The 24525-nt window shown below is 36.4% G+C and overlaps 1 pseudogene; it reads right to left on the bottom strand.

Annotated features, from left to right (window-relative positions):
- Positions 1 to 424: 424 nt before the first annotated feature.
- LOC122896695 lies at positions 425 to 982 on the bottom strand (annotated as a pseudogene).
- Positions 983 to 24525: the final 23543 nt, after the last annotated feature.

Below are 24525 nucleotides of genomic sequence, written 5' to 3' on the forward strand. Positions count from 1 at the left end.
TATATAAAAATTCTTAAATGAAGTAAGCTAACTTTCATCTAGAGAAATTGCTTCATAGTCTGGTAGGACTATCTACAATAAGGTCCACATATATTAGGCAACCCACTTTATAGATTGTCATCCTGGAGCTGATTTCTGTGGGGGAAACTGATTTCAGTATAATGCTCTTAAAGTATCCATCTATGATAATTTTATTTTGTTTTGTTTGTTAAAAACATTTTCATGGTTTTGTTGTATCATGAGGCATTGAAACATCTGAACAAATCAATATGTGAGTAGTGAGTCAGCTGCTTTCTCCTTCACTTCTTTGGGCTACTAGAGCAACTTGTCAGTGTATTTTTTAAAAAGATAACATTTTCTGTTATTTAAGACTTTCCAGGGCATGCGCTTGAACAACACAATCTTATGTCCAGGTACAACTAGCCTAGCATCCAAACATCATGCACAGTACCTCAGTAATAGCAGCATACCGCACCTGCTCCTGGCACAGTGCTGCTGGTTTGTGTTTGATATTTGGAGCATCTGGAGAAGTATGAATGGTATACGAAAGAGAATGGAGGGGGGAACAGTGTGAGTACCTGGATGGGAGGAGAGGAGGTCCGCTGAAGTTGTGCAGGGCAAACCTGAACATGTCATTGGTGCAAACTCAAGCATCCTTCATGTTCTTTAAAAGGAATATCTGGTGGAATCCCATCATGGGGTCTTCATCAGCCTTGAGCTGGCCCACAACCCTGGTGATGATGCAGCTATCTAGCATGGGCTGATGATCCCATACCATGAGGCTGTGCTAGATTTTCTGGAACAGAAGGCTAGACAATCTCTCCACAATGGTAGCTTTCCCCTAGAATTGCTATCCTTCCCACCTGAGGCATGATGCGTCAATATAAATGGCACCTAGTTGCATTCTATCATTATTAAATAACTGGTAGTAATGTTGAATGAAGCTGGATTCAGTCTGCTCCCCAACTGACTTATTTCCCATTCTGGAGCATCATCCGACCTCATTGAGACCTGGGGAGCCTGCATGATGTCGGCAGCAGCAGTGGCAACCCAGCATGATCTGCTGCAGTGAGAATCTTAAATATTGATTTCACTGTAATAAAAATAGCTTCTGACATAAAATTGAAAAGACATCTATTTAAATCAAGCAAGCTTGTAAATAATTAGAGAGATGTATATAAATCTCAGTTGCTATTAAAATGTGACACAATTTTTGACTAAGACTTGTGTCTAATGGTCCTTCAAATGATTTCCCATATTCAGGGCCCTTTCTGACTTTTTATGATGGTGTACCAAAGCTTTCAAGTTTAGTGCTGTAGTTCTGTAAATTTTTTTTCTTTGTAGAATTTTATAGTGCATGGATTTTTTTGTTCTTGTTCTTGTTTCAGTTTTTTCTTTTGGTTATTTTCTACTCAGCATATCCTAAAGAAGAAACAAGAAAGGATAATATGGAAGAGTCAAATTCACATACACTGGGTATTAAATATAAACACTAAATACTCTATTTTAGAAGTTAAAGGTCTTCAGAAAAAGTGCATTAATCTTAAAAGTGAACTGTATTGGCCTGTGGAAAAGAATAGAAAAAAAAATAGCGTACAATGTGACAGTTAAGCAGAGAAAAGTTGTTTTTTTATTCTTATAATGGACAGAGTAGATTTAAAGGAATAAAGTATTATTAGGAAAAAATAGGCTTATTTCAATATAATAAGAGGCTAAGTCCAAGAGAAAGATGTGAACATCCTAACTTTATATGATAATATAGCCTCATTTTACAATGCAAGAAGTGACAGAAATAGAAGGAGATATAGACAAATAATCATGGTGTGAGAATTTAACTCACTTATCTCTGAAACTTATAGAAAAACAAGGGGGAAAAAAGCAAAACAGCAATTCTTACCACCTGAGAAATTCTTCTTCAGATCTTGTCCCTTCAGATTCCGCCTTCAAACAAATGTCTTTGATAATTTTTCCAGTTTTTCTACATTTCCTCAGCAGGATGGTAGTGTTGAAAAAACCTATTCTGCCATTGCTGGTAGCAGATACCTTCATAATCACAGTATATTTTTTTATGGTATGCTATAGTTTGTAGCTTTTCATCCATAAAGCCAATTAATATAAAATTTAAAAAATAAACCATTTACTTCAGAGTACATGATCTTCACTAGCAGTTGATCTACTATGGTCTGCTACTGTTACAGATCTACTACCTAGTAAAAAAAAAGCATCAATTAAATAAGGTCTCTTTACAGAGTCATGTAAGCAGAGATTCCTGTATTAGCACATATTAATGAAACAAAATCATAATGCTAGGACTTAACAAAAATCTGAAGGAATTCAAGGAAATTGTATGAAAGAAATCACAGTCTCTGGTCAAGCTGTCATAGCATATGAAGATCTGTAGTTTGAATATTGTGCTCGTTTGTATTATGGAGCTTTTCTGATCAAGGTAGACTGGGGACATCAGACCGTCTTTCCCCTGACTACAACCTGAGAAAGTAGAACAGAGAGAGAGAGAGAGAGAGAGATTGGAATACTAGCAAGGCTAATAAATATTGCAGAGTAAACATCCACAGATGTGAACTCAGCATTTTAAATGTCTTGCATTTTGAGAGGTCTGCCGGTCCCAGGAACTTACTTAGAGCTGGACGATAAACAAAACTACCTTTCCATAAGTTCACCAGAATGCAGGGAGAACAAAGTTCAGGCGTCACTAATCATTGTCTTTGTTTGGTAGGAGATGGAATGGGTGTCAGTTTTGTAGGGTTTGGATGCAACACTAATGGTTATGGTTTGGAAGCTATAGTGAACCTGAAATCAACCAATTCTAATCAGATCCTAAAGCCTGACTTTGAGTTATTGGAGCCTCTGATTAGATTAAAGATGTCTGGAAATGATAGTGCTGTGCTGTTTAGTTCATCAGCTGGGGTACAATTAAATTTGAATTATCTTTGTAATTTGCATATATTATTTCTGACACAAAAGTACAAACGACTAGGAAAAGTATGAGAAAAAAAATGTGACTGAAACCCAGTTGAAGGGTGTTTGGCTGGCTCAGTTGGTGGAGCATGCTCATCTTGATCTCAGAGTTGTGAGTTAGAGCCCCATGTTGGGTGTAGAGATTACTTAAAAAATAAAATCTTTAAGAAAAATAAAGAAAATTAAAAAAAAAAAAAAACCAACCCACCTGGTACAACAGATAAAGATAGATACCCCAGATAACTGTATAATAGAGAGTTACCAGATATGTAATTTAAAATGTCACATATATCGAAAAAGAAAAAACAAAGAATTTAGCAGAGAACTGGAAATGAAAACAACAGGTTTTATGTATTTGAAGTCCTTTTATAAGGCACTCAAATATTTAGGTTTGTAGTATGCCTGTTAAATGGATATTTTAATCAAAATAAAACATTCTTTCCTATTTCTAGTTATAATTGTTTTCTTAAAGTTTATTTTGACTAGCATCAGTGTTCCTATTTGAGCTTTCTTATGCTTACTTTTGTTTGTTAAATGTTTTTTCATACCATATTTTATACCTAACCATATCTTTAACTATTAAAGTTGTGTATCATGTAAATAGCAAATAATTGGGGGAAAAAATTTCTTATAATTGGGACTTCGTTTTTGTTGTTTTTTTCTAATCTGAAAATCTCTACTTTTAACTGGAATGTTTAGGTCTTTTTACATTTAGTTACTATAGTTTGCTTTAAAATATCAACTTTAAGTGCTCTTCATTTTCTATTTCCCATCTCTTTTACTCTTTTCTTAGTTTTGTGCATACTTCTGTGTTTATTGAACATTTTTTATTATTCATATTAAGTTCCTCTATTGGGTTTCTATCCAAGGCAGGTCAAAACATGTCCACATATTTTTGACATTCTTTTCTTTCAACAAATAAAACTTATGGCTCTTCCCAGGATTCTGGGTCAATCTCGTGACTCTTTAATCAACAGAATGCAGTGGTTTTGAGGCTATATAAATTTCTAGGCTAAAATTCCAATGAACTGCCATTACCAACTGCCACGTATGGAGGGCGCCATCTTGGCCCTCCCCTCAGTGTTCTTTCCAAGTAATTCATTGGTTCCCAGTTTCTATCACGTGTTACTTCCCTTCAGCAAGAAAAACTTCCGGTAGCAGTGTGAATTAGATCGTCGAGAGACAAATTATCTCAGGTTTGTTTATGTGAATGTGTCTTATTTCATTCTCAGTTTGGAAGGATAATCTTGCTGAATATAGAATTCAACCATGATGGTTTTATTTTTTCTTTCACTCTGGTTGTAGTTCTCCATTGTTGCTTTTGAGGAGGCAGCCATCTTCTAAAAGACAATGACGTCGCCTCACAAAAGCAGCTCAGCTGGTCTAACAAGAGGTTAGTTGCCTTTTCAATCATTGTTTAAATGGTAATATGTCCTCATTTCTCTGGCACTGTTGGTGGAAATGCATTTGTTAATTTTGTAAATAGTATTTATATTTCATGTATATGTCGAATATATTGTATGCTAAAACTTTTTAAAAATTTATAGCTGTTCTTCATTCAAAACTAATTTATATAAAGTGATTAATATAAACGTAGTTATTTGACAATAACAACACATAAAGCAGAAGGGGGGAGCTAGCATAAAAGTAATTAAAGCAAAAAAAAGAGAAATTTTCTTTACTTCTTATTAAAATGTTTGCATAAATTATATGCCAATTAAAATTATTTAAGCATATTTCTGAGCAAAATCTCAAAGTATTAAAACTTTTTTCCTTAAAATTGTTGATTTGCTTCTAATGTTGACCTGGATGAAAAATTTTATGCATAGCAGATTTTTACTAAAGAAAACGCAGTGACATTTGTGTTACCTATAGCAAAAATTCTTATATTTTTAATAATTATATAACATTCAACTTGCACAAAACATTTTATATTCTGTAATTTATATAAAACAATTCAAATAAGAATCAGTGCACTTGGGGCGCCTGGGTGGCTCAGTGGGTTAAGCTGCCTTCGGCTCAGGTCATGATCTCAGGGTAATGGGATCAAGTCCCACATTGGGCTCTCTGCTCAGCAGGGAGCCTGCTTCCCTCTCTCTCTCTCTGCCTGCCTCTCTGCCCACTTGTGATCTGTCTGTCATATAAATGGAATCTTTAAAAAAAAGGAATCAATGCCACTAACACAATTTATAAAACATATGAAAGTAAAATGAAAATATTCATATATACATGTGCTTAATATGTAATGATTTTGATATTTCAAGTAATAATTAAATGCTTACCTATTTAACAAATAGTATTTGTCAAAACATCAAAAGATAAATATAAAAAAGTATAAAATACCAGTGACTATTTTAAATATGCTTAATATTTAATGTAAATTAAATAATGATAATTTTTATATTTTTACCCTGGTTCAGATTATAAACAAATTTAAAATGCTGCTGTGTTTTGGAAAGAAATTTGACATTGTTCCACAAATTTTATATTTGCCTGCCCTTTTCATAGTAATTCTGCTTCTAGAACTATATCTGACACGGTTGCTTAAACATATACTGGGAGAGAGGTGACAATTTAAGATAGGAACTCTGGTGTCCCAGCTCCCTGTCTGTTTGCCCCAGCTGTGGCTCTCTCTTCCAGGCTCCCCTACCTCTTCAAGAATTAACTTCAGGGGGTGCCTAGGTGGCTCAGTTGTTTAGGCAACTGCCTTCAGCTCAGTTCATGATCCTGGAATACCAGGATCGAGTCCCACATCTGGCTCCCAGCTCCATGGGGAGTCTGCTTCTCCTCTCTTATGCTCTCTTTCACTGTCTCTCTCTCAAATAAATAAATAAAATCTTAAAAAAAAAAAAAAAAAAAAGGACTTCAGAAAGGCAGTAGAAGGAGGAGGCTCCCAAACCTAGGAGGTGGGGGTAATCTGTCCCAAAGAGAAGGTTTAGTCAGCTGAGCCACTGAGTTCCCCCTCGAGTCCAGACTGGACCAGGAGGGCTTTAAGATATTTCTGGTTATACTATGTTCCTTTATTCAACTGCAAAAAGAAAATGTTCCATCTAGGGCCCAGGCTCTTAGCAGCAGTACAGTACTCTCCCTTTCTTTGATTCAACCTGGAACCACTTTTTTTTTTAATCAAGTTCACGGAAGGCAAAACAGTTATGAAATAAAATGTGTCCATACGGTGAATATTATATGACTTTTAAAGTCTGTTAAATCTGTACATACTCACAGAAAACATCTTCAAGACACAATGTCAATAAAAAACATAAATTGAATTCTTTCAAATAAGTGTATGGATGTATAAATACATTATTTATGTGACTGGGTATGTATGTTTGCTAATACACACATTTGATTGCTAATCATGGTTTCTTTCCACAGAGGGAAATACATTTGCATTTTTTGCAAGTTTTAGAATAAGTACATGTGGTATTTGTAACTAATGTAAAAGTGAAGGAAATAGTCACATGAAGACATAATATTAAAGGTTATTTTGAAATATCTACAATCCTGCTTTTTGTCTCTATAGAATTGCCTTTCTGGATAATTTTATGTTAATAGATTCATACAATATGTGGTATAATTTGTCTTGCTTCCTTCATTTGGCATAGGGTTTTAGAGGTTCATCCATGTTTTAGCATGTATTAGAAATCAGTTCCTTCTCCTTGCTGACTTAGCATTCCATTATGTGGTTAATAACCACTTATTTCTTACCTATTTATGAGTTGATAGAGATTACAGTTCCTCCAAGATTTCAGATATTATAAATAAAGTGGCTGTGAACATTTTGGGGTAGAAATGTTTGTATAGACACAAGCTTTCATTTCTCTCAGGTAAATACCTAGAAATAGAGGGGTTGGATCATATGGTGGAATATGTTGAACTTTTTAAGAAATTGACTAAATGTTTTCCAAATTATTGTACCATTTTGCAATCCCAATATTGTTCTGCATATCCACATCAACTTTTGATTTTGTGACACTTTTAAATTTGCCCCTTAGAGAAGGTGGGAATTGCTATCCAATTATGGATTTTATTTTGACACCCTGGAAGACTAAAGGTTTTGGGAATTTGTTCATGTGCTTATTGAATATTCTCTAAGGAAGTATTTACTAAAGATAAGTTCTGCATATATTTAAAAGTTTTCTAATTATTGATTGGGATACTTTTCTATGTTGTTTTCTAATTGTCGATTGGGATACTTTTCTATGGATTCTGGATACAAGTCCCTTTTTCAGATGTATCTATTATAAATATTTTCTCTAGATCTGTGACTTGTTTTTATTTTTTAACTTTTAGAATGAGAAGTTTATATATTTGATGAAATAAATTTTATCTTTCTTAAAAGTATATTTTTTTATTTATTTGAGAGAGAGGGAGAGTGAGAGCTCACACGCACACATGTGAGTGGAGGGAGGGACAGAGGGAGAAAATCTCAAGCAGACTTGCAGCTGAGCACGGAGCCTAATGCGGAGCTCTTGTCTCACGACTCATGAGATCATGACCTGGGCCAAAATCAAGAGTCTGATGCTTAACCAACTGAGCCACATAGGTACCCCATATTTTATCTTTTTTTAATCCTGTCTAACAGATCTTTTTCTATAGCAAGCATTGAAAGATTTTTTCCTGTATGCTTCATAGTTTGTAGTTTTGTATTGAAGTCTTTGATCTGTTTCAAGTTCATTAGTGTGAAATTCATGTCCAAATGCATTTTTGCATATGGTTATTCAGTTGTTATAATATTTATTGAAATAACTCTCATTTCTTTGATTAGATTAGTTTGGCACCCTTGTCAAAAATTAATTGGTCAAATTTCTAGACCTTCTGTTCTGTTCCATTGTCTCTTTATGCCAGTACTATACCCTCTTGAATACTGGAGCTTCATAATAAGTTCTGAAGTCAGGTGGTAAAGATCCCTCAACTTGTTTTAAAATTTGGGGCTATTAAAGATCTATTATACTTACATATTAATCTTAGAATAGTTTTGTAAATTTTTGCACAAACAGCTTGCTGACACTTTTATTGAGGGTGAGTCTCTGCATAAATTTGGAAAGGACTGCTATCCTTTACACTGTAACAGTGTATACTTTACACTGTAGCAGTGTATACTTTACACTGTAACAGTATATCCTTCACACTGTAACAGTGTATCCTTTACACTGTAGAGTTTTCCAAGCCAAGAAAATTGTGCATCACATTTCTTTAAATTTCTTCCTTTTTTTCCAGCAATATTTGTAGTTTTCATTTGGAAGTTTTACATATATTTGCTAATGTTTCCCTGGGTATATTATGTTTCTGGGTACTACTGTACATGATAAAGTATCAGTTTCATTTTTAATGATAATTTTCTGGCATATAGATGTTCAGTTGATTTTTTGTGCATTGATCTTGTATCCTCCAAACTTGATAAATTCATTTATTCTGTCTGCTTTTTTGTATATTCTTTCAGATTTTCTATATATGATAATGCTATCTCTGAAAAAAGAGACAATTGTAAGTCATCTTTTCCAACCTGTATATATTTTCTTTTCTTGCCTTAAGAAACTCACTAGCACCATCATTTCAATTTTGACTGGCAATGGTAAGAACCTGTCCCCTCGCCTTATTTCCAAATCTGTGGGAAGTCATTCAGTCTTTTTCTTCAAAATACTAGACCAACTATAGATTTTTCACTGGTTCACTTAAGATGAGGAAATTCCTTTCTATTGCTGGTTTGTCAAATTTTATCACCTTTCACACTTATAATTGATGAGTTTAGGTATATGTAGATTATCCCTCAACAGCAGATTTAAAATGGGAAAATCACCTTAAATATTTGCTGGGACTATTATTCAGGTAGTTAAAACCCACAGAATATTCATCGTTTTCTCATGCTCATTTAATGTGCTTTTCATCTATGCCTACTATTATTTTATGTGCACATATGTAAAGTAGGAAAATACAAGTCTCAATTCTAGGTTATTGTTATTGTTTAGGAAAGTATTTTATAAACTATGAGAACATAGAATCATCAAATTATACTTTCTATTCAGAAAATTTATATATATATATATATGTATCTGGTATTTTTGAGTGTATTTAAGGTTTGTATTTCATTGTTATTCTCTGTATGCAAGATGATCGCAATTTGGAAATAAGCAAAATTTCCTTTAGTTGTCAAAGATGTGAGTAGCACATAGTTACTGAAAGATTATCAGTAGAAATAAACAGGACTTGGAATAAAAACAGATCAAGAAAAAAAAATGCCTCTATATAGTATCCAACAGTGATATCTAAACTCAGAAAGAAAGCATTATTTCTTTCAGAAGCTTCAACAATGATTTGTTTTATCCTCTCTGAATTTTACCTGTCTCTAAGAGTTAGCAGTTATTTCCTGGGCATTCATCCGAGATTGTTGCTAAGCAATGACTATAAGCTTGTACCTTCTCAGTTTGCCATTTGCTACACAGAATTTCTTGCATAACTATTTGCAAAAATATTGCTTTTTTATTCTAAACATTAATAAAGTACACCTTTCTTATGTAGAATTTAATATTTTTTTCTTTGTAATGCAGTCTTTAGGGAGGCAAAATTAAATTTGTTGGATCATTGACTCTTAAAGAATTTGGTTAATTTGTAATTACTTTTTTTAGTATACACACAAACACACACACACACACACACGGAGGCAATTGAACAGGATCTAAAAGTAAAGCAGACCATATCATCACTATGACATATGGTTCATCTGATTTGACTCAGCTCATTTCCCTGGAAGAGATGCCTGCTGGGAACTGTATCTTTTCTATTTGTTTTGAATGCACTAAAAGGCCAATTATAAACACTGGCACAGCATTTTATAATCTTATTTGTACTTTTATATTTTATTTTACAAACTTATTTTAGTTTATTTTTCTATGGATCAAGTAAACCATCCAGACTTGTTGGGATATTGGTAATGACACTTACCTGCAGTCACAGTGGAGTCCAACCTTGGAATAAGGCTTAATGGGTCCTTAAGCAAATAATTATATTTCTATAAACCACAACTAACCTCACTGGCAAAATGAAGATAATAATTATTTCCTTCTAAACCTGAGAAACTGTAAAATTATATGCAGTCCTCTAAAACAAGGCTTGTTGTTATATTTTAGCCAACAAATTATGATCAACATTTCTCTCTATTTTTTTTTGAAGATTTATTTATTTTATAGAGAGAGAGTGAACACATGAGTTGGGAGAGGGATAAAGGGAGAGGGGGAGAGAGAGACTCTCCAGCAAACTCCCTGCTGAGTAGGAATCTCAATATGGGGCTCAATCACACAACCCTGAGATCATGACTTGAGCCGAAGCCAAAAGTTGGGTGCTCAACCAACTGAGCCACCCAGGCACCCCTCAAGGTCTCTTTCTTAAAACAAGGAAACACCTTTTCACTTGTTCTCCCCTCTTTTAATGTTTCTGACAGTATTTTTTCTATGCTGATACCAAGTCTTACATGGTTCTAACTATCTCAGTGATAAGAAAATATTTCACTACTTTCTTTATTAAGTAAAACTTAAAGGGTGTCCTTCTATAGATGTTACCATGTTTTCTTTGCATCTGTTTGTCTTTCTCTTTGTAATTTGCACAGTGAAATTCTCTGAAGTTCAAAGTGAATTTAGAATTATAGAGGTACAAAATTTATTTTGTCATATTTAGATTTTTATATTCCTCTTTTGATATGTTGCTCAAATACCTAAAATATGATAAATAATCAGGCATATTTACATTTTTATTCTATTTATCTCTTTAAGTCACTTAAAATATATACTTTGGTATCTTATGTTAACAGTGGATAGAATTTTGTGTCCAGTTGTCAACTATTTGTCCTAATACTATTTAATAAATATTTTTAACCCATTTAAACTGGGGGTTTTATCTATATCTTAAAAAAATTGTATATAAGAGAGTTTATTTCTGAGCTAACTCGTTTAATCTATTTATGTACAATTACCATACTTTTATTTGTATCAGACAATAATTTTAGTATCTCTTAGCCAAGGTTTCTTGCCATCCCAATTTCCAAAATTCTATTACGGTTGCTTTGCTCTTTATTCCTCCTCATTCATTTGAGTTCATTTTAGTAATGAGGTAATCTTACTGGGAACAAATTGCACACTTTTTAGAAAAGTTGTTTGTAGAACAAATTGAGCCAGCAGGGATAGAAAAGGAGACTGAATTACCACTTTTTGGAAAAATATTCTCTTCCTTATTTATGTTCTGGGCTTTCTTCCAGTGGAAAAGAAAAAGGTACAACTTAAACAATAGAGGTTTTTTTCATGACTGAAATACTGCTCTTGCCAGGTCATATAATAATCCAAGTATAATACTGCCATTGCTTAGATCATTTTAATTGTTTCCCTTTAAATGTTTGTTTAGGAGTAAGGACGAAGAATTAAACTGGTATTGTTTTTGTGGTTAAATTGTAGCTCATAATGGTTTAACCGTTCTGAGACTGATGCATAAAGATTTCTGGATATGTCAGAGCTACACTGTTATATTCAGCAAAGAAACAGACACTTAGGGGCGCCTGGGTGGCTCAGTGGGTTAAGCCACTGCTTTCGGCTCAGGCCATGGTCCTGGAGTCCTGGGATCAAATCCCACATCAAGTCCCACATCAGCCTCCCAGTTCCACAGGGAGTCTACTTCTCCCTCTGACCTTCTCCCCTCTCATGCTGTCTCTCCCTCTCTCTCAGATAAATACAATCTTTATTAAAAACAAATAAACAGGGACACTTGTTAAAATGAAGAGAAATCAGCAAGTGGTATTTCCCTTGGAGTGTTCACATAGGTGTTACCCTTCCCTTATTAGCATGACAATTCAGTCAATACTCAGATTAAGGCACTATCAAAAAAAAAAGAAAAATGATAAATCAAAGAGAAGGTTCTGCTTATAGAACATTTTATTCTAAATTGTAAGATATCTACATAAATATTTTTAATGCATACTGGAATGTGGTGAATGTCAAAATGAAAGGCACTGGGGATGATGGAAGTTTAAAGGAAGGAGAAATTACTGTCATGTACAGCAGTGTGGTATGACTTCATGGTTGACTTGGCATGTGAACTATACCTTGACAGATGGTTTAGATTTGGGATTGATGAGATGGCATCACTGGAAGAGTTGAGACAAAGCCACTGAGCAGTAGAGACTTAGTATATATTCAGGAGAAACTAGATAATTTATTTTGGTTAGAATATAAGAATGTGTGAGAAAAAACAGTGGGAGATAATTTTGGAAAGAGAGAGGCCAGATGGCAAAAATATCTTGAGTAGTAGCTATTAGATATTGGATTTTATTTTGTTGGTAATTTGGGGCCTGTGAAGTATTTTTTTTAAAGGCTTTGGTGTGAATGGTGCTCTGCTTTAGAAAGGTTATGAAACTTATTATCTTCCTAGATAAGCAGTTAGATGGACATTCATAGAGTACTAGTGAGATTCTAAGATTCTAAAATCTTAAATCACAAGGTTCAGAAAGGTTTAGATAATGTTATCTTAACCAGTGTTCACAAAAGTTCATCTACTAAGCCATTTCTCCTTTTGTACTACTATGTTTGATGTCAAATTAATATTTTTTCTTGTCTTTCCCTTTATTTGAAGAAAGATGTTAATATCCTTTGAAAGAAGTTAACTGAAGTATATAATCATTGCCTTTAAAATTATTAGAATAACAAATGTGATAGGAAATATTAAAGATTTCCAGTACATTACAATAATTGTAAAGGATCATGTCATTTGAACATAAATTTGCATTGTATCTGTTTCATATATTACATTTTTTTCTCAATATAGTTATTAAATCAGTGCACCTTCAAGGTGCTATACCCAGATTAAGAAAATTGGAACATCACTATGGGTTAATTTAGTGTTTCATATGAGATTATTAGTCTTATTTAACTTTTAAATAAAACCCATACTCACCAAAAACCTTCATTTTATTTATCGTGTGCATTATTTATTGAATTATGGATATATGCAGTTGGTATTCATTTTGATAAGCACTAAAAATGTAAATGAAGTCAACTCAATAATTAACTTGAGTGCTCATGCATTAAAAAAAATGACTGAAATCTAGTTGTAACTGCTGGTAGTTCATTAGTGGAACCAAATCAATTCTTAGTGACACATGATCTCGTTATATTGCAATAGCTAACGGATAATTTTTATTGCAAGTCAAATGTCTATAACATTGTTCCTGTGCATTTTGTTTAGGAACTAACATTGATGACCTATAAAAGACAGTAGCATAAGAATTTAGAAAACTGGCAGGGATCAGGCTCTAACTCTCAGGAAGTGAGGAGATTTTCAAATTTAATGTTTGTTAGTTTTGCATGTGTGAAGTTGCAGTTGCTGTCATATACCTGCTCACTGCTGTCTTTTCAATTGAGATGCGAATGTATGGAAATATGTAGGAGTTATACAGCACCTACTAATGGACTGGATACAGGAGAAAAAAGATTGACCCCTAGGTTTTGGTTTGCCTAACAGAATGGCTTCATGGTTGCTGTCTTGTTCAGTTAGGGCTGATGTAACAAAGTACCATAGATAGGTGGCTTATAAAAAACAGAAATTATTTCTCACAGTTCTAGAGCCTGGAAGTCTGCGATCAGAGTGCAAGTATGAACAGGTTGTGATGAGGGCCCTCGTGCAGGTTATAGACTATTATCTTCTTGTATTCTCCCATAGCAGAAAGAGGGCTAGAAAGCTCTCTGGGTTCCCTTTTGTTAGGGCATTAATCCCATTTGTGAGGGCTCCAACCTCATGATCCAATTACTCCCGAAGTCCCTACCTACTAATATTATTGTATTTGCCATAGGATTTCAACCTCTGAATTTTAGTAGGACACAAGCATTCAACCCATAACACCTACCACTCACAGATAGTAGTGAGTATAAGAAAAACAGAGCCAAGAGATAAAAATCTCAATAGCCTTTTTTTTTTATTTCTGGTTTCTAGAAATCATTTTTTCCCCCAATTTATTTATTTTCAGAAAAACAGTATTCATTATTTTTTTCACCACACCCAGTGCTCCATGCAAGCCGTGCCCTCTATAATACCCACCACCTGGTACCCCAACCTCCCACCCCCCCCGCCACTTCAAACCCCTCAGATTGTTTTTCAGAGTCCATAGTCTCTCATGGTCTCAATAGCCTTTTACATATGATTTTGAAATATCTTTTTCTGGTTGGATAGAGATGGCAAGAATACCATTAGATATTGAGATAATGGATTTCAGGAGTGAGATATGTAACAGGGAGATTTTTGGGGGGAGCTATTAGGATATAAATTGACAATTGAAAGCTTAAAAGTAAACTGGACTACTCAAAAATACTGAAAGGAGGAGAAATTGGTGTGTTGGGATTGAGGCTTGGGGTATTTATTCATTGACTGCCTGAGTAAAGGAGATTGATCTTGAAAACAAGTTCAAAGAAAGGCAGCCGAAAAGTGTAAAGCCATTCAGAAGAGGGACTGCCACAGCACCTTGGGGAACAAAGTAATTAAAAGTGCTATTGAGGGGCACCTAGGTGGCTCAGTCGGTTAAGCATCTGACTCTTGGTTTCATCTCAAGTCATGATCTCAGGGTCCTGAGAATGAGTACCACAATGGGGCTCTGTGCTTGGTGTGGAGTCTGCTTGAGATTCTCTCTCTACCTCTCTCCCTGCCCCTCTCCTCCCTGCTGTCATGGGCACACATGTGCGTGCACACACTCTCTCTCTCAAATAAATAAAATTTTTAAAAAGGAAGTGCTACTGAGATTGGGATTATGAATAATTAATGATAATAATCTTTAACAGTTGAATGATTACTATTTGCTTAGTACTAAGTACTTTATCTGGATTGATTTATTAGTCTTCAGTAACATCATAAGGTGAATACTATTATCTTTGTTCACAAATGAGAAAAACAGGTTTAGAGAAAGTAAGAAACATATGCAAATTAACACAGGTGGTAATTGGCGTATATGGGATTGGAAGCCAGGCAACATAAATCCAGAGACTGAACACTTAACTTGTATGATCCATTTCATCCAAATGGTCTGAAAAAAAAAAAAACCCTTTGAAATTTTTCATATATGTGAAGGATAAGCAGGAATTTGTCAATGAAGAGAGAATTGAAAGCTGTCAAAGGTATCTTGAGTGACAAGAGAATGGTGTTTTGGTTAGTTCTGACATTGTCTTAAAGAATTACATTCCAGTTTTCCTTTAAGGAATTATATCCTGAGATCTCAATTTAGAAGGTTTAAGTAAAGATAACCCCATCCCTATTTCTGCTAGTGTTGCATAAACTTGCATAAACTAAGTATATCAAAGGGAGTGTCATGCTCAACTGCTCGAAGGATGGATTGATACTGGCTTTCTTGATATATAAATCTCTGTTTTGTGGGTGCCTGGCTAGCTCAGTTGGTAGACCATGTGACTCTTAATTTCAGGGTCGTCAGTTCAAGCCCCACCTTGGGAGTAGAACCTACTAAAAACAAACACAACACAAAGCAAAACAACTCTGTTTTTAAAGTTTGGAATCCCAACTCTAATAAGATAATATAAAAATCTCTTCTAAATTTGCTGCCATGATTTCTTCTAGAAGGTTAATTCCTTGCTACCCCCCTAATCTGTGGAACTTAAAATGTTATTCTTCTAGAATGCTATGTCATGTTGAGGCAGGAGCATGGTCTTAAAAATACCACAGCAGATGTTGTGGATTCAAGGAGACTGTCCAGAGAGTTTAAGTGAGGACCACTCCATACATAGTAATTCTCGTGTTATTTGAATTACATAAAGTGTGTTCACATTTTAGCATCATTTATTTCTTGGTGCACTCCAGACCTCTAAGACTACCCTCAAGACAGATGATTTCTTAAAAGAATTCACAGAAACCAGGAAAGCTATTAAACTTACAATTATAGTTCATTACAGCAAAAATATATATATGACTATATTTATATATATTTATAAATATATATTTATAAATATATATGTGTGTATATATATATGCAAAATATAGGAGATATATATATACTATATATATCTATATTCTATATTCTATATATATGTGTATATATATATACACACACACACACACACACACACACACTATATATAGTATATATATAGTACTCTGTGTGGGCAACCAGGAAGAGAGTAACTGGAAGCTGTGTCCCCTGGATTCCTCCCTATGTGCCCCTTCTCCTATATATTATAGGAGATAATATATATCTCCTATATTTCCAATATAGAAAAGGGAAGGGGCATTCATTTTTCTAGCACTAACGTGCCACAGCACATACAAAATGTTGACAACCTTGGTCACATAAGCATGGAGCATGTCTGTCTTAGGTCTTTAGTCTTAGTGACTCCTCAGTCTCCAGCCCTCACGGAGGACTCACTGAGATAGGATGCCTCAATGCCTCAAAGTGCCAGGCATATCAAAACAGATCCTTACCATAAATCACATCAACTGTCTGGTATGGCCCAAAGCCTCAGATACACAAACACACCCTTATCAGGCAGGATATTCTAGGGGCTCGGAGGTTACATATCAGAAGCTGGACAAGAACCAGCTCTGAAGAAGTGAGGTAGATAGAGGCATTAAGCAATCCAGGCCTCAGAGTTAACCTTTGAGGTTACTTTTTTGTATAGTATTAACGTATTATGTATCGTATTATGTATCATATCGTGTATGTTACTTTTATGTTTAGTATTTTGTCCTATATGTCTTAGTGATTTTATATGAAAATGATTTCTAACTTCCTGTTTTCATTTTCCATTTTATAAAATACCTTTAATTCTCATTCTTTGACTTCTAATTTTCATGACTTTGAATTGTCCAGCATTGCCTACAAATATATGCAATCGTAATTACTTATACATTTACAAAATAGTTATCTTTGAGTACTTTCTGACATTGCTGGACCTTCTTGTTTTTGTTTAATTAAATGAATTTGAACTTCTTGGAAAACTTTTAGACGACTGAGGTGATAATTTTCTCATTGCTAAATTAAATGAGAAAATAGACAAGGCTTCAGCATGTGTAATACATTTGACATGAGAAAAAACAGAGTAAGCATTTTTATGAATTATAGTTATTTGACCAGAGTTATTGTGATTTTGTGTGTGTGATTGAAAAATGTGACAGGTCCTTATGCAGTTGCATTTCAAAAATGCAGAAAACACAAAACAGTAATATTTTTCTAGGAAAAAAATTAGAAACTGTTTTGTAATTGAGAAGAAACATGAATGTAACCATGATAGGCACTGAAATAATAAGCAAACAAAAACGTTAATGAAGACATGGTAATAGAAGGTAAGGGCAAATAATTGATTAATTGGATTTCTTCTGTATTGTGTTCTTTTCACTGTCCAGTTCCTGTTTTTCTGGTGCATCTTTAAGATAAAACCCCAAATTTCAGTCCACATTCAAATAGAGCTGACACTTCCTTACACCTCAAGGAAGAAGATATGACTCCATTAATCAATCCTCCATCCCCCTGGCCAAAGTGCTTGGTCTAGGGGTGAGTCCATAATCCTTGTTAGGTCAATGTGAGGTCTTTTCCTGACATTGATGGAAACATTTTTTTTTTTCCTGCCGTATTTGGTAAATTTGGACAAGATGGCAGTGACTATCAAACTAACTGCACAATAAATCCCGAGGGGATTTGTTAAAGCCTGTTACCCAGGTCGCAACCTACATCAACTAAATAAAAATTTCTGGTTTATAAAATCGGTACTTCACTTGAGTTTACAGACTCCTCAGGGAATTCTGATTGGCATTCGGTGTTGAAAACCCATGATCCAGAGAATAGTGAGCCTCAGACTTTCGGATGAACCTGAATCAAGAGTGGGCTCGATAAAATCCAGATTGTTTAACCGAGCCACACCATTTCTTTCTCGTGAGATATGGGTAGGTGGGATGGGGAATTTGTATCTCTGTTCATTGCCCAGGTGATGCTGATCCTGGACCAGACTTTGAAAATCACAGCAGTAGCTGTGAAGGTTTATATATGACAGTGAAAAGGATGCTTTGCTTTTGAAGAGAGGAAAATATTAAAAGTTTAAAAGTAATAAAGAGACTGGGGCGCCTGAGGGGCTTAGTTGGTTAAGTGTCGGGGTCTTGATTTCGGCTCAAGTCATGATCTCAGGGTCCCGGGATCAAGCTCCACATCAAACTCTGTGCTCAGTGGGGAGTCAGCTTGAGGATTTCTCTCTCTCGGCCTCTGCCACTGGCATATGCATGTGTGTGCGCTCTCTCTCTCTCTGTCTCTCATATAAGTAAAGAAATCTTTAGGAAAAAGAAATTTCAAGTAATTTTAATGTTATGGGGTAGACCTCAGTGGTTGGCCTCATGAGAACTTGCATTTAGAAGATTCTAGTTTATGTCACTGATCCTGTTTAGCGATCACATTTTGAGGTCTGGCACTTGGTCAGCATAATTTGTGGTGGTATCTGCTATGTGATGCGTTCATACTAAAGCTGCACTACACCTTAAGATTTTCATTTCATTTCACCTTCACTACTCAGGGAAGGTATTCAAATACATCTAGTCTAGCAATAAAAAAAGCTAAAGATCAGAATTAAGTATTTTGCCTGAGACCACAGAACAAATAAGTAGCGGAACTGAGATTGGAAACTGGAAAAACCTACTCCAAAACCTGTGCTAATGAACAGGATGAGGAGGTAGAGGATGTTTCATAGCAGATGGAGATAACCGCCCCATGTCCTTCCGGAGGGGGGACCCTCTGGTGTAAGGTCAATCTGAGGACACAGCAGTCTGTAGCCACCACTGTAATGTAGCTTCAGGTCTGTTTCTACCCATCTTAGCGGGGGGTTGTGATTTTAAAATATGCCAAGTGGGCCAATAATTAAAGTATTCTGAGTGAAGGTATGTGGGTCAGACATATGCCTGAATATCTGCATTTTTTGGGGTAGTAAAAGCTCCTGTTAAGGGGGAGAGTGGCCCAAGACTTCAAAGACAAAGACACTAAATGCTAAATAACCTGTTCCAAAATGAGGTGGTGTATGATCTTGCAAAGGACGTCACCAGAACTGGTTGTGCAACCATTGGCAAGAAAGTTGTGCAAGAGAGTTGAGGTAGAAAAGAGAAAAAAAAATTTTTCGTTCTTCTACTAGTTATCTACATTTTTAAATTGTGCTCACATATGTTGTTACATTAGTTTCAGGTATACAGCACACTGATTCCACAAGCCTATATGTTATGCTTTGCTCACCACAAGTGTAGCTACCATCTGTCACAACACAACTCTAATACAGTACCATTGGCTGTATTCCATATACCATGATTCTTATAATAGTGACCTATTCATTCCATAACTGGAAGCTCTCATCTCCCTTCACCATTTTGCCCATTCACACCCTTGCAACCATAAGTTTGTTCTCTGTATTTTGGGGTCTATTTCTGCTTTTGGTTTTTTATTCACATGTAAGTGAAATCATATGGTATTTGTCTTTCTCTGACTTATTTCACTTACCATAATACCCTCTAGGTCCATCCATGTTGTTGCAAATGGCAAGCTCTTATTCTTTTTATGGTGGAGTGATATTCCTTTGTATATGTGTACCATATCTTCTTTATCCATTCATTTATCAGTGTACACTTGGGCTGCTTCTGTATCTTGGCTATTGTAAGTAATGCTGCAGTAAACATAGGTGTTCGTATATCTTTTTGAATGAGTGTTTCTGTTTTCTTTGGAATTACTGTATCTTAGGATATTTCTGTTTTTAGTTTTTTGAGGAACTTACATACTTATTTTCACAGTGGCTGCACTAGTTTGCATCCCCACCAACAACGCACAAGGGTTCTTTTTTTCTCCACATCCTCACCAACACTTGTAATTTTTGTCTTTTTTATTCTAGCCATTCCGATAGGTCTCTGAGGTGGTACATCATTATGATTTTGATTTGTAGTTCCTTCATGAGTAGTGATATTGAGCATCTTTTCATGTGTCTCTTAGCTATCTAGATGTCTTCTTTGGAAAAGTATCTGTTCATGTCTTCTGCCCATTTCTTAACTGGATTAATTGTTTTGGGGGGGTTGAGTATTATAAGTTCTTTATAGATTTTGGATACTAATATTTTATCAGATATGTCATTTGAAAACATCTTTTCCACTCTATGGGATGCCTTTTTATTAGTTTTGTTGATTGTTTCCTTCTCTGTGCAGAAGCATTTTATCTTGATGAAGTTCCAGTACTTCATTTTTGCTTTTGTTTCCCTTGCCTGTGGGGATGTGACTAGCAAGAAGTTGCTGTGGCCAAGGTCAAAGAGGTTGTTGTCTGTGTTCTCATCTAGGATCTTGATGGTTCCCTATCTCACATTTAGGTCTTTGATCCATTTTTTAATTTATTTTTGTGTATGGTGTAAGAAAGTAGTCCAGTTTCATTCTTCTGCATGTGACTGCCCAGTTTTCCCAACACCCGTTATTGCTGGGAGTGTCTTTTTTCCATTGGATATTCTTTATTGCTTTGTTGAAGACTAGTTGACCATATAGTTGTGGGTCCATTTATAGATTCTTTATTATGTTCCATTGAGCTATATGTCTGTTTTTGTGCCAGTACCATATTGTTGTGATGACTAGAGCTTTATAATATAACTTGAAATCCAGAGTGGTGATGCTTCTGATTTTGTTTTTCTTTTTCAGGGTTGCTTTGGCTATTCAGGTGGTTCCATAAAAATTTTAGGTTTGTTCTAGCTCTGTGAAAAATGCTCCTGGTACTTTGATAAGGATTGCATTAAATATGTAGATTACTTTGGGTAGCATAGACATTTTAACAGCATTTGTTCTTCCAATCCATGAGCACAGAATGCTTTTCCATTTTTTGTGTCCTCTAATTTTAAGGTCATAAGTGTTCTATAGTTTTCAGAGTACAGAACTTTACCTCTTTAGTTAGGTTTATTCCTAGGTATCTTGTTTTTCATGCAATTGCAAATGGGATCGATTCTTTGATTTCCTTTCTGCTGCTTCATTGTTGACGTATAGAAATGCATCAGATTTCTGCACACTGATTTTGTATCCTGCAACTTTGCTGAATTCATGTATTAGTTCTAGCAATTTTTTTGGTGGAGTCTTTTGGGTTAATATATAGAGTATCCTGTTATCTGCAAATAGGGAAAGTTTGACTTCTTCCTTGCCAATTTGGATACCTTTTATTTCTTTTTGTTGTCCAGCTGCTGAGGCCAAGACTTCCAATACTATGTTAAATGGTAATGGTGAGAGTGGACATCCTTGTCTCATTCATGACCATAAGGGAAAGGCTCTCAGTTGTCCCCACTGAGGATGATATTAGTAGTGGATCTTTCATATATGCCTTTATTATGTAGCCCTCATAACATTTTCAAGAAGAATTGCTCTATAAATAGGTGTAGATTTGGTGTATCCTAACAGCAGGTGAATTCAAGTTCTTCTTACATTGCCATCCTGGACCAGAACTCCTTCACAAAATACTTTTTATTTTTCTTTGAAGATTTTATTTATTTATTTGAGGGAGAGAGAGAATGAGACAGAGCGAGAGCATGAGAGGGAGAGAGAAAGCAGGAGAGGGGGGAATAGTGAGAAGAGAAGCAGGCTCCCTGTTGAGCAGGGAGCCAGATGCTGGACTTGATCCTGGGGCTCCAGGATCATGACCTGACCTGAAGGTAGTCACTGAGCCACCCAGTTGCCCACAAAATATTTTTTTAAAGAGTTGTAATGGGAGGTATTTTCTCCAAACTCATGAGGCAGGAAAGGATTGTTTTCTCATTCTCTCAAACCCAGTGCAGAGGACTTTAGAACATTTGCCTCCATCAAGGTCAGCCCAGCAATAAATTCACAGTATACACAATGAGTGATCTTCAAAACTCTGAGAGAAAAGAAGCTCTCCAGGAAAGTCTACAATCCGAAAATGGCTCTTTAGATGACTGGTCCAAAGGAACACTGGAGGTGCTTGACTAGTGACATATTCTCTGAGAATGAGACCTCACAACACCTGAGGGAGCTGCAGGAACTCACACCTGTAGTGGTTTTCTCCGGTATGTTGTGGGAAGCTGCGATGATGGGTGAAGTGACATTATTGGCTACTCTGGAGGCTCAGGAACTTCAGTGGTCAATAGAGGATCCTCCTCAGTAGTCACAGCTGTCCAGTAAGTGCTTCTTCCTGTGCCATTAGGTGAATAGGAAATAGCAGCGGTCCCTAAAATCATCTAGAAGGCTTGTCGAAACTCACATTGCTGGGCCCATTCCCAATGCCAAGGTTCTGTTCCAGTACATGTGGAGAAGGATATGAGGGATTTACATTTTTTTTTTATTCATTTATCAGAGAGAGAGAGGGAGAGAGTGAGCACAAGCAGACAGAGTGGCAGGCAGAAGCAGAGGCAGAGGGAGAAGCAGGCTCCCCGCCGAGCAAGGAGCCCGATGTGGGACTCGATCCCAGGACACTGGGATCATGACCTGAGCTGAAGGCAGCTGCTCAACCAACTGAGCCACCCAGGAGGGATTTACATTTTTAATGAGTGCCTAGGTGATGTTGGTGTGACTGCAGTGGGCCAGCCCTGCTTTATATGCAGGGCTAGTGATGGCACAAAGATTATCCAAGAACTCAAATAACATAGCTAAGTCAGGAAGCTGGCCATACAAAAAGAACACAGTCTGTGTGTGCCAAGTCAAAGGACTGCCCAGAATAGCTGACATCATGACCATTCTTTTCCTCTCATTTAAATAGAATAAAATCATTCTGTTTTAAGAGAAAACAACCAGAGGGAAAAGGCATTTTAAAGGCTGACAAGTATATATTCTGTAAGTTCAACTAAATGTGTCATATAGTTCATAAATTACTCATCTAGCCCACGAACCAGCCACACCCTGAGTAGTCTATTGCAACTACCCCATCCCATTGGGCGTGCCGCCATTGGGATTTTTGAAAAGCATGTTGGCAATGCATCAGTTTTACAGCAAGTGTGCGGTGGGTTTAAGAGGTTTAGAGAAGAGAAGTGACGCAGCCTATCCGGAATCAATCCCATCCAATTGCAGAATTAGTTACTCAATGCCAGTACATACTAAGGACGTATATGCAAATTTGCAAAACTACTTCTCACTCTCTTGATTTCCTTTCTTCCAGAAAGCGGATTCCCTGCCCCTGGCCTGATCTGTGGATGCCGCTCTGCTTCCAGTCCCTGTGGTCACTGGACACCTCGTTCTCCCAGTGGTGATGTGTGGACAATGTGTTCATATTCCTGTGCAGCATGTCATGTGCCTGGCTCCGCTGTTGCCACTTGAACCAAAGAGTTCAGAGATAGCGCAGGCTCACCTTGGCTTTTGGGATCCATAATCCTTTTTTCTTTTTTTTTTTAATTAACATATGTGGTAGTTGAAACATGTCCCTGACCTGGGAACTTCTCTTTTTCAGCAGGTTGATTACTTCCTCCAGACTGATATCTGGAATTTCCAGTGCTCCCAGGGAAGTCCCGTGGATCCCACTTACTAGTTTTCCTACAAGTTATCCGTGAAAACCTCTAAAGTGTTCAGTGCATTTCCTTCAGTCTCTAACATCACTGTAGACACTTTGGAAAACAATGTTTTCAAAAAGTCTATCTTCTCTCCCTCGTTTGCTGTTCCATTATCTATGCTTTTACATATGTGAAATCTTAACTCCAATGAATAGAGTTAAAATGTCTCCCAAGAACATGGTGTGATGCCTAAATACAGGAGGCTGATTGCTACTCCAGATGATCTGGGCTCACTCCAGTGTTTCCATGGGACTCCTGTGCTTGGTAATTGCCGTTTTCCCACCAGTGACATTTGAAAACCTGTGTACCTTTCAGTGCATTTCTTACCATAACCGACTTCTCTGTGGCTGATTACCCTAAAGTCCTAAGAAAGCATGCCTGGTTTCCTTGGCATTGGTGCTCCAAACTCCACCTGTTTTATGTAATTGGAATCCTAATTGCACCATTATTGCTGAAATATCTCTTCTCAGCCTGCCTGGTGCCCAGGTTCTGAGGCCAGTTGATTCCTCCAAACTGATATTAGGCGCCTCTGGTACGCCCAAGGGTGGAACTGCTATTATTTCCACCCCAAAGTCCTCTGAAAATGAGCCTGGTCTCCTAGGATTTGATGCCTCAAGTTGTTTTCTTGCACGTAATTGGAAGTCTAATTCCTTTAATATTGTTGAAATGTGTCTCCTGAATCTGCTGTATTGTCATGATTGCTCAGGGGTCTCATTGTTCCCACTGGACTGATTTGGGGTTGTTCAGTGCTTTCATGCAATTCCCGGGGTAAATGATGCCTAGAATTCCTGCCACTGTTGTGTGACACCTTGGGCAGTTTTCAGTGCAATTCTTCCCAAGGCCGAATGGTCTGTGCTGATCAACTGAAAGTCATCAGAAAGCATGCCTGGCCTCCTTGGCGTTGGTGCGCCAAACTCTTGTTTCACGTCCCTGGAATCCTGATTCCACCGTTATTGCTGAAATATCTCTACTCAGCCTGCTGTGGTGCCCAGGTTCTGCAGGCCGTTTGCTTCCTCATCACTGATGTGGGGGCCCTTTAGGGTTT

Source organism: Neovison vison, chromosome X (genome assembly GCF_020171115.1).
Source record: "Neovison vison isolate M4711 chromosome X, ASM_NN_V1, whole genome shotgun sequence".
Classification (NCBI taxonomy): Eukaryota; Metazoa; Chordata; class Mammalia; order Carnivora; family Mustelidae; genus Neogale; species Neogale vison.